Here is a 12,736-nt window from a genome sequence, read left to right as displayed (position 1 = left end):
GGATGACTTCTATAAAGTTTGGAAGAAAAAAATATTGCCAGCCCCCAAGAATCATATATCCAGCAAAACTGTCTCTCAAACATGAAGGTGAAATTAGGACATTTGCAGATAAACAGAATTTTAGGGATTTTGTAAAAACCAAACCAAAACTACAAGAAATACTAAAGGAAGCTCTTTGGTTAGAAAATCAATAGTATCAGGTATCAGCCCAAGACTAGAACACTGGAAAGTGCAATCAGATGTTAACCCAGACAGGGAAATCACAAAAATAAATCAAGATAAAAAAACGCCCACAATGGGGAAACAGTGATGCCATTATGTAAAAGAAGACAACGTTAAAATACTGAAGAGGGACAAAGAAATGTAATCATACCTCTTCCATATGAAGAGGACGACTAAGTGATATAAAGAAATAAAAGTTAGGTTTAAACTTAGAATATCGGGGTAAATATTAAGGTAACCACGAACAAGACTAACTATTCTACTCAACAAAATAAAATACAAGAAAAAAAATAGAGACTGAGCAGAAACAAAGTCAACAACAAGGAATAAGAAGAAAAGACAATATATAAAGATAAATTACTCACCACAAAAAATTCAGTAGGAAAAAGAAGCTGTCAACAACACACAAAAAAAGACATCAAAATGACAGCACTACATACTCATACCTATCCATAATTACGCTGAATGTTAATGGACTAAATGCACAGATACAGAGACAGAGAGTTGCAGAATGGTTAAAAAACACGATTTGTCTCTATGCTGCCTACAAGAGACACACCTTAGATGGAGAGACACAAATAAACTAAAAACTCAAAGGATGGAAAAAAATATACCAAGCAAACAACAATCAAAAAAGAGAGGGAGTGGCAATATTAATTTCTGAAAAAATAGACTTCAAAGGAAAAAAACACAACTTGAGAAAAAAATCACCAACTTCATATGGAAGGCAAGGTGGCCACGGATAAATAAGGCATTACTGAAAAAGAAGAACAAACTGGGAGGCCTTACTTTACCTGATTTTAGAATGTATTATAATGCCACAGTAGTCAAAACAGACTAGTACTGGTACAACAACAGATACATGGACCAATGGAACAGAATTGAGAATCCAGACATAAATCCATCCACATATGACCAGTTGATATTTGACAAAGGCCCCAAAACAGTTAAATGGGGAAAAGACAGTCTTTTTAACAAATGGTGCTGGCATAACTGGATAGCTATCTGCAAAAAAGTGAAACAAGACCAATACTTCACTCCATGCACAAAAACTAATTCAAAATGGATCAAAGACCTAAATATAAAATCTAAAACAATAAAGATGACAGAAGAAAAAATAGGGAAAACGTTAGGAGCCCTAATACATGGCATAAACAATATAGAGAACATTACAAAGAATGCAGAAGAAAAACTAGATAACTGGGAGCTCCTGAAAATCAAACACCTATGCTCATCCAAAGACTTCACCAAAAGAGTAAAAAGACTACTTACAGACTGGGAAAAAGTTTTTAGCTGTGACATTTCTGATCAGCACCTGATCTCTAAAATCTACATGATACTGCAAAAACTCAACTGCAAAAAGACAGATAACCCAATTAAAAAATGGGCAAAAGAAATGAATAGACACTTCACTAAAGAAGACATTCAGGTAGCTAACAGATACTTGAGGAAATGTTCACGATCATTAGCCGTTAGAGAAATGCAGATCAAAACTACAATGAGATTTCACCTCATTCCTACAAGGCTGGCATTAATCCAAAAACACAAAAGAATAAATGTTGGAGAGGCTGTGGAAAGACTGGAATACTTCTACACTGCTGGTGGGAATGTAAAATGGTACAACCACTTTGGAAATAGATTTGCACATCCTTAAAAAGCTAGAAATAGAACTACCATCTGATCCAGCAACCCCACTCCTTGCAATATATCCTAGAGAATTAAGAGCCTTTACACGAACAGACAGGTGCACACCCATGTTTATTGCAGCACTGTTTACAATACCAAAAAGATGGAAGCAACCAAGGTGCCCATCAATGGATGAATGAATAAATAAATAAATTATGGTATATTCACAGTGAGGAATCTGTGAAACATTTCATAACATGAAGGAACCTGGAAGGCATTATGCTGAGTGAAATGAGTCAGTTGCAAAAGGACAAATATTGTATAAGACCACTATTATAAGAACATGAGAAATAGTTTAAACTGAGAAGAAAATATTCTTTTGTGGTTACAAGAGGTGGGAGGGAGGGAGTATGGTAGAGGCGCATTCACTAATTAGATAGTAGATAGGAACTACTTTAGGTGAAGGGAAAGACAGCACACAACACGGGGGTGGGGGGTCAGCACAAATGGACTAAACCAAAACCAAAGAAGTTTCCTGAATAAACTAAATCCTTTGAAGGCCACCGTAGCGGGGCCAGGGGTCAGGGGACCAGCGTTTCAGGGGACATCTAAGTCAATTGGCATAATGAAATCTCTTAAGAAAACATTCTGCATCCCACTTTGAAGAGTGGCGTCTGGGGTCTTAAACGCTAGCAAGGTAGCCGTCTAAGATGCATCAATTGGTCTCAATCCACCTGGATCTAAGAAGAATGAAGAACACCAAGGACACGAGGCGATTACGAGCCCAAGAGACAGAAAGGGCCACATGAGCCAGAGACTACATCATCCTGAGACCAGAAGAACTAGGTGGTGTCTGGCTACAACCGATCACTGCCTTGACAGGGAACACAACAGAGGACCCCTGAAGGAGCAGGAGAGTAGTGGGATGCAGACCCCAAATTCTGATAAGACCAGACTTAATGGTCTGACTGAGACTAGAAGGACCCTGGTGTTCATGGCCCCCAGACCTTCTGTTGGCACAGGACAGGAACTGTTCCTGAAGCCAACTCTTCAGACATGGATTGGACTGGACAATGGGTTGGAGAGGGATGCTGGTGAGGAGTGAGCTTCTTGGATCACATGGACACTTGAGGCGATGTTGGCATCTCCTGCCTAGAGGGGAGATGAGAGGGTGGAGTGGGTTAGAAGCTGGTGAAATGGACACGAAAAGAAAGAGTGGAGGGAGAGAGTGGGCTGTCTCATTAGGGGGAGAGTAACTGGGAGTGTGTAGCAAGGTGTATATGGGTTTTTGTGTGAGAGACTGACTTGATTTGTAAACTTGCACTTAAAGCACGATAAAAATTATAAAAAGAAACCAAGAAAAAATAACTTATACAAATTGGATGTATAATACAATAAAAAAAAAATAGACTGCAAAGTTAAATCCACCACAAAAGATAAGGAAGGACAGTATATAGTGATTAAAGGGACAATTTACCAGGAGGATATAACCATATTAAATATTTATGCACCCAATGACAGGGCTGCAAGATACATGAAACAAACTCTAATAGCATTGAAAACTGAGATACACAGCTCCACAATTAAAGTAGGAAACTTCAACACACCACTTTCCGTGAAGGACAGGACATCCAGAAAGAAGCTCAATAAAGACATGGAAGATCTAAATGCCGCAATCAACCGACTCAACCTTACAGACATATACAGAACACTCCACCCAAGAGCAGCCAAGTATACTTCCTATTCTAGTGCACATGGAACATTCTTTAGAATAGACCACACATTAGGTCATAAAGCAAGCCTTAGCAGAATCCAAAACATCAAAATATTACAAAGCATCTTCTCTGACCATAAGACCATAAAAGTAGAAATCGATAACAGAAAAAGCAGGGAAAAGAAATGAAACACTTGGAAACTGAACAATATCCTGCTCAAGAAAGATTGGGTTTGTAGAAGAAATTAAAGATGGAATAAAGAAATTCATAGAATACAATGAGAATGAAAACGCTTCCTATCAGAACCTTTGGAACACAGCGAAAGCAGTGGTCAGAGGTCAACTGATATCAATAAATGCACACATACAAAAGGAAGAAAGGGCCAAAATCAAAGAATTATCCCTACAACTTGAACAAATAGAAAGAGGGCAACAAAAGAAACCTTCAAGTACTAGAAGAAAGGAAATAATAAAAATTAAAGCAGAACTAAAGGAAATAGAAAACAGAAAAACAATTGAAAGAATTAACAATACCAAAAGCTGGTTCTTTGAAAAAATTACCAAAATTGATAAACCATTGTCAAACTGACAAAAGAAAAACAGGAGAGGAAGCAAATAACCCGAATAAGAAATGAGACTGGCCATATTACAACAGACCAAGCTGAAATTAAAAGAGTCATATGAGATTACTATGAGAAATTGTATTCTAACAAATTTCAAAAACATATAAGAAATTGATGAATTCCTAGAAAAACACTACCTATCTAAACTAACACAAACAGAGGTAGAACAACTAAATAGACCCATAACAAAAGAAGAGACTGAAAAGGTAATCAAAAAACTCCCAACGACAACAACAAAAAACCCCTGGCCTGGATGGCTTCACTGCAGTGCTCTACCAAACTTTCAGAGAATTACACCACTACTACTAAAGGTATTTCAGAGCACAGAAAAGGACGGAATACCCCCAGACTCATTTTAAGAAGCCAGCATTTCCCTGATACCAAAACCCGGTAAAGACACTAAAAAAAACAAAATTACAGACCTATATCCCTCATGAACTTAGATCCAAAAATCCTCAACAAAATTTTAGCCAATAGAATTCAACAACATATCAAAAAAAAAAAAAAAAAAATCACCATGACCAAGTGAAATTCAAACCAGGTATGCAGGGATGGTTCAACATTAGAAAAAGAATCAATGTAATCCATCATATAACTAAAACAAAAGACGACAACCACATGATTTTATCAATCGATGCAGAAAAGGCATGTGACATAGTTCAACATCCATTCATGATAAAAAACTCCCAGGAAAATAGGAATAGAAGGAAAATTCCTCAACATAATAAAGGGCATTTAAACAAAGCCAACTACAACATGATCCTAAACTGAGTCTGAAAGCATTCCCGTTGAGACTGGGAACTAGACAAGGATGCCCTTTATCACCACTCTCATTCAACATTCTGCTGGAGGTCCTAGAGAGAGCAATTCGGCTAAATAAAGAAATAAAGGGCTTCCAGATTGATAAGGAAGAAGTAAAAGTATCTCTATTTGCAAATGACATGATCATATACACAGAAAACCCTAAAGAATTCTCAAGAAAACTACTGAAACTAATAGTTCAGCAGAATTTCAGGATACAAGATAAACATACAAAAATCAGTTGGATTCCTCTACACCAACAAACAGAACATTGAAGAGGAAATCACCAAATCAATACAATTTTACATTAGCCCCCAAGAAGATAAAATACTTTGGAATAAATCATACCAGAGATGTAAACGACTTATAGAAGAAAAACTACAAGACATAACCGCATGAAACCAAAAGAGACCTACAAAAGTGGACAAAGATACCTTGCTTGGAAGGCGCAATATTGTAAAAATGTCTATCCTACCAAAAGCCATCTATAGATTCAATGTAATACCCATCCAAATTCCACTGACACTTTTTGTTGAGATAGAGAAACAAATCACCAACTTCATATGGAGGGAAAGAATCCCAGGATAAGTAAAGCATTACTGAGAAAAAAAGAAACAAGTGGGAGGCCTTACTCTACCTGTCTTTAGAAACCATTATACTGCCACAGTAGGGAAAACAGCCTGATACTGGTACAACAACAGATACATAGACCAATGGAACAGAATTGAGAATCCAGAAATAAATCTATCCACATACCAGCAGCTGATATTTGAAAAAGGCCCAAAGTCAGTTAAATGGGGAAAAGATTGTCTTTTTAACAAGTGGTGCTGGCATAACTGGATATCCATTTTCAAGACAACTAAACAAGAGCCATATCTCACACCATGCACAAAATAAACTGAAAGTGGATCAAAGACTACCTAAATATAAAATCTAAACGATAAAGATCATGGAAGAGAAAATAGGGACAGTTCTAGGAGCCCTTATCCATGGCATAAACAGTATAAAAAACATTACAAACAATGCAGAAGAGAAACTAGATAACTGGGAGCTCCTAAAAATCAAACACCTATGCCTATCCAAAGACTTCACAAAAGAGTAAAAAGACAACCTACACACACAAAAAAATTTTTTTTTTTACACAGACTGGGAAAAAGTTTTTAGCTATGACATTTCCGATCAGCTCCTGATCTCTAAAATCCACGATACTGCAAAAACTCAACTGCAAAAAGACAAATAACCCAATTAAAAAACGGGCAAAGGATATGAACAGACACTTCACTAAAGAAGACATTCTGGTGGCTAACAGATGAATGAGGAAATGCTCACCATCGTTAGCCATTAAAACCCACCCAGTGCCAGAAATCAAAACTAGCATGAGATTCCATCTCACTCCAGCAAGGCTGGCATTAATCCAAAAAACCCAAAATAATAAATGTTGGTGAGGTTGTGGAGAGACTGGAACACTTATACACTGCTGGTGGGAATGTAAAATTGTTTAACCACTTTGGAAATTTATTTGGCTCTTCCTTAAAAAACTAGAAATAGAACTACCACGTGATTCAGCAGAGAAATAAGAGACTTTACACAAACACATATAAGCACACCCATGTTCACTGCAGCACTATTTACAATAGCAAAAAGTTGAAAGCAACCAAAGTGTCCATCAACAGATGAATGGATGAATAGATTATGGTATATGTACACAATGTAATATCATGCATCAATAAAGAACACTGATGAATCCGTGAAACATTTCGTAACATGCAGGAATCTGGGGATTATGCTGAGTGAAATTAGTCAGTCACAAAAGGACAAATGTTATATGAGACCACTATTATAAGAAGTGAAGAAAAGGTTTACACACAGAAGAAAATATTCTTTCTTGGTATGAGGGCAGAGGGAGGAAGAGGGGTATTCACTAACTAGATGGTAGACAAGAATTATTTTAGGCGAAGGGAAGGGCAACACACAATACAGGGGAAGTCAGCACAACTGGACTAAACCCAAAACTAAGGAGTTTCCTGAATACAACCAAACACTTCAAGGGACAAAGAATCAGGAGGAGGGGTCTGGGAACCATGGTTTCAGGGGACATCTAAGTCATTTGGCATAATGAAGTTTATTAAAAAAATGTTCTGCATCCCACTTTGGTGAGTAGCCTCTGGGGTCTTTAAAGCCACCTAATATGCATCAATTAGTCCCAACCAACTTGGAACAAAGGAGAATGAAGAACACCAAAGCACAAGGATAATATGAGTCCAAGACACAGAAAGGGCCACATAAACCAGAGACTTCATCAGTCTGAGACCAGGAGAACTAAATAGTGCCTGGCTACCACCAGTGACCACCCTAACAGGGAGCATAACAGAAGTCCCTAATGGAGCAGTAGAAAAGTGGGGTGTAGAACTTAAATTCTAGTAAATAGATCAGACTTAATGGTCTGACAGAGACTGGAGGGACCCCAGAAGACATGGCCCCCAGACACTCTGTTAGCCTAAAACTAAAACCATTCCCTAAGCCAACTCTTCAGCCAAAGGTTAGACTGCTGTATAAGACATAAGATGGTACTAGTGAGGGGTGTGCTTCTTAGCTCAAGTAGATACTTGAGATTAAGTGGCTGGCTCCTGTTCGGAGGTGAAATAAGAGGGCAGAGAGGGACAGGAGCTAGCTGAATGGACACAGGAAAAACACGGTGGAGGGGAGGAGTGTGCTGCCACATTATAGGAAGGGCAGCTACGGTAACAAAGCAAAGCATATAAGTTACTGTATGGAAACTGACTTGATCGTGAACTTTCACTTAAAGCACACTAATTTTTTTCCAAATAAAAAGCAAAATAAGTTTTTGTTGATTTAAGCCAAAAAGAAATTGCACTGAAAACCTATGTGAATAGACCTGCATTTACTGACATGGAAAAGATTGGCAGTGTTTGTTCTTAATCCAGAAAACTGGTTATAGAACGATGTTTCTCATGCTCTGGAATAAACAGAGTGCCGACATGTTTATATCTGCAAGGGAACAAAAATATTCTGAAGGGTTATTTTGTAATAAAATATGTTTTAAGTCATAATAATAAAAACAAACACAAAACTTTCTCATCTCCTCAAGTACACACACTGACCCCGACGGCCTGATAATATACACACGTACCTCACATTCCAAAGGCACCAACTGACACTCCCTCCACTCCTCCAGGATGGAAACACACATACAGCACCTTCAGCCTGAAGTGCACACGCAGTTGTGTGCTGGCAAGAGATTACACACCCACACTGGCTTTCTGCAGAATTAGAAATACATGTAAATTGTCCCAGATACAAATGGAGGGGTGGCACACAAGTTAATGATCTAGTTCAAACATGTAATACTCGTGACTGGAAATTGTATATACACGGATCATTAGCTGGATGGTTTTGTTGATCTTGGCAAATCTCTTGCATCCTCAACCTATCATGCTTGCAAGTCAATCGTGATTTCATGACAGGACACTACAAATAAACGGTTGGTTTTTAGTCAGCACAGCAAAGTCACTCACTTCCTGGACTAATGAGTGCCATTGCAACATGAATGTTGGTTGACATGTTTCTTATGTTAACAAGAAAGACCTAAAAGAAGTGAGCTTGGAGGTTGGAACTTGACTGAATTTTCCTTGACAGGAGATCTCTCCGTGCTTAAACGGAGAGTTCTTTTCAAATCCTGAAAACTGTTCAAAATTAGGTATTATTCAGAATGTAATTGACACACTTGTCACCTTAAAGAGGCATTATGGAAATTTCTCCCCGCGTTCAGTCCACCAATTAGGAAAACAATCACTGCAGTCCTGAGATGCAGCCTTTGCCATTTCCCCTGGTATAAATACTGCCAGCACAGGACAAGCTGGCAACCTGAGGGCACTGAATTCTACACCGTGAAAGGGGATCTCCCAATACAAAACCAACGTCTGCAAATAACCCAAGACCATATAGTAGGGTAAAGTACAGCAGCAACATTACTAAGGGTGAGTTTGCGTGTCCGTTACCTTCCTTAGTAATGGAACTGAACTATGAGAAAGCGGAAAAGCGGTGCACTCTGTGCTCAGGGTTTGAGGCCTCGCCCTGGCACAGCCCAGCCCAGCACAGCCGCGAGACCTACCCTTAGGGACCCTGCCTTCCCTGCTCCTGCCGTGCGCCTCCCTAAAAGGGACCTTCCGCCACTAAAGCCTGAAGCCCCTAGAGGGCAGCAGTTTGCGCGCCCCAGAGCCCTGTTCCAGGAGGTTGTGCACATGCGTGAGCTCCTAAAGCAGGGCGGGAATGGGGTTCCCTGAGCCATGGTTGCCGAGTGGTTAAGAGCTACTGCCTCCTAACCAAAAGGCCAGTTGTTCGAATCTACCATGCTCTCCTTGCAAGTCCTATGGGGCAGTTCTACTCTGTCCTACAGGATCATTAGGGGTCAGAATTTACTCTACTGTAATAGGTTTATGAAGAGCACTGCAGACGCAGGAAACAAAGCATCTGGGGTGAATTCTGAGGCTTCTTGGAAAGCAGGCGACACCTCCTCACCCAGAAGCTCCACATCAAACCTTCTGCCAAAAGAGCGTGTCTGAAGCCACCACTCATGATTTGTAAAAATTGTGGTCATTGTTTTTGTGCCGTGGAGTCAATGTCCCCTCATGGAGACCCTATATGACACAGTAGAACTGCCCCATACCATTTTCTAGGCTGTAATCTTTATGGTGGCAGATTCCCTGCTGTTTATCCTCTGCAGCCAGAGCCTTATTCACTGGGTATTTGCTTAGCAACCCAGCGCTTAACCTCGCACAGTCAGGGCTCCTTGCCTAAGCTTACCCTTTGATATCAAGTGGATTCTGACTCACAGGGACCCTAGCAGTCAGAGTAGAACTTACCCACAGGGTTTCCAAGGAGTGGTTGGTGGATTTGAACTGCCACATTTTGGTTAGCAGCAGGGCTCTTAACCACTTTGCAACCAGGGCTCCACTTAAAATACAGTATCCTGGAATTGGGAAGAGTGCTCTTACACATTTAGATACACTTTGGACCACATTCGTTTCCTCTTCTGAATAGGCTTTCAAAAAATACTGTTTCTTTTTCCTATTCACTTTGAAAGTTCTATTACAGAACTGCATAGCCAGAGAATTTTAGACCTGGAAATACTGTAAGACATACTTTCTCCTGATGCCATTCCAAAAGTTTTCCCTACTATATTTACTGTCATACAGTTTTTCTTGCTGCATTTATGTAATATATAGATATTTCACAATAAATGTTGAGGCACCAATGTTTTGTCTGAAATTTACTTGTTCCCTTGACCAGGACAGTTGAGAACCAGGTCACAGAAAGTAGCTCCTTGCTTTCCCTAGGTTCTTGCTCCACACAGGTGGAAAGGCATAAGCTGCACCCTTACAATTTATGAAATCGAATAAAAATTTAGGAAATTTTTATTCCAAAATAAATATTTATGGAAGGAAAACAAGTCCTTTTACAATATCGTTTGAGAAAAATACAACATATAGGAATAAATGTACCCATTGATACAAAAGCCTTATACAATGAAAATTATAAAACACTGCTGAAAGATCTTAAAGAAGACCTAAATTGATGCAAAGAAATTCTGTGCTCATGGATTGGAAGACTTAATATAGTCAAGATGGCAATAATACACAAAGTGACCTACAGATAGAACACAATCCTAATTAAAATTCCTATAGTATTCATACAAAAATGGAAAAAGAATCCTCCTTTTTCTGTGGGAAGATGAGAGACTTGAAATAGTCAAAGCAATCTGAAAAATAACAAAATAGCAGGCCTCATAGTTCCTTACTTTAAAACAGATTACACAGCTACAGTAAATCAAAACAGCCTAGTACTTGTTTAAACATAGACACACAGGCCAGTGGAACAGAATTGAAAATCCAGCAATAAATCCAAACATCTATGGTCAATTGGTTTTCAATAAGGGAGCCAAATCCATTCATTGGCAAAAGAATAGTCTCTTCAACAAATGGTGCAGGCTAAATTGGATTTCCACAAACAGAAAAATGAAACAAGATCCATACCTCACACCATACACAAAAACTGAATCGATATGGATCAAGGAGCTAAATTTAAATTTAGAATCATGCAGTTCTATGAAAAAAATACAGGAGCAGACCTTTTGGACCTAATTGGTTTTCAAATGATAGATAATCAAACACAATATTGAATGCACAAGCATTAGAAAACAAAATAGATAACTTGGACCTCCTCGTAAGAGTTAAATGCTTATGCTCATCAAAAGACTCAATAAAAATAGGGAAGAGACAGCCTACAGACTGGGAAAAATTCTTTGGCAATTATATAAGTGATTAGAGTCTAATATCTAAAATATATAAAACTTCTACAACTTCATAACCAAAAGACAATCATATCAAGAAGTGGGCAAAGAACATGAACAGACATTTCACCAGTGAGAGTATTTACATGGCCAACGGACATGTGAAGAGATGCTCAACATCATCAGGCATCAGGGAAATGCAAATCAATATCAACATGAGATGCCATTTCACTCCCATTGTGATGGTTAGAGTAAAAAAATCAAAAACTAAAAAACGGGAAAATAACAAGTGTTGGAAAGGATTTGGATAAATTGGAACCCTCACCCGCTGCTGGTGAAAATTCAAAATGATACAGTCATTTTCAAAACCGTGTGGTGGTTCCTCAAAACTGCTGGTAGAGCTACCATATAACCCAGCAATTCTACTCCCGCTATTTGCCCTAGGGATCCGATAGAAGTGATAGGAACAGACATATGCACACCTATTTTCACTGCAGCACTATTCACATTAGCAAAAAGATGGAAACAACCTAACTGCCCATCAACGGATGAATGGATAAGTAAAATGTGGTACATACATACAATGAAATACTACTCAGCAATACAGAAATATGAGTTCCCTAAACTCCTTGGAACATGGAAGAACCTGGAGGACATTATCTCGAGGGAAATAAGTCTGTCACAATAAAAGAAACATTCTATGTTATCACATTTATGAAATGATATGAACTAATAAAAATATGCAGAAAATAATGTGTTTACCAGAGTTGGGGTGGAGTGAAACAGAAATTCACTCTCTAGGAGTACACACTGGTTACTCTTGGTGATGGGAAAGGTAACACCGAATGAGAGTGATGTGCACACAGTTTGACGATGGCAAACCATGTGAGTAAAATGTACACAAGGAAAAAGAATTTGTTGGTAATAGCATGTAACATATAATTTTCAAACATAAGCAAAAATGACCGAAAATATTATACATATATATATGTATGTGTGTGTATATATATATATATATATATATATATATATATATATATATATATAACCCTGGTGGTGTAGTGGTTAAGTGCTATGGCTGCTAACCAAAGGGTTGGCGGTTCGAATCTGCCAGGCGCTCCTTGGAAACCCTAAGGGGCAGTTCTACTCTGTCCTATAGGGTCGCTGTGAGTCAGAATCAACTCAACAGCACTGGGCTTAAATAACAGATATATATACATATTCAGGTAGGCATTTATGTGTATAAGTACGTGTAAGTGTATATATAGGTGAATATGTTTATGCATATACATCTATGGGAATGTATGCACACTTAGTCATATATATATAATAAATCATACAGAAGGCAGACTTATGAATATTTCTTATACATAACCAAACACCTCATGGGATAGGTTTTCCAGATTTGAAGTATTAGGACCAGAGTCTAGTGGAACATCT

This window comes from Loxodonta africana, chromosome 9, assembly GCF_030014295.1.
Source record: "Loxodonta africana isolate mLoxAfr1 chromosome 9, mLoxAfr1.hap2, whole genome shotgun sequence".
Lineage (NCBI taxonomy): Eukaryota > Metazoa > Chordata > Mammalia > Proboscidea > Elephantidae > Loxodonta > Loxodonta africana.
Note: the sequence above shows the minus strand (reverse complement) of the source record.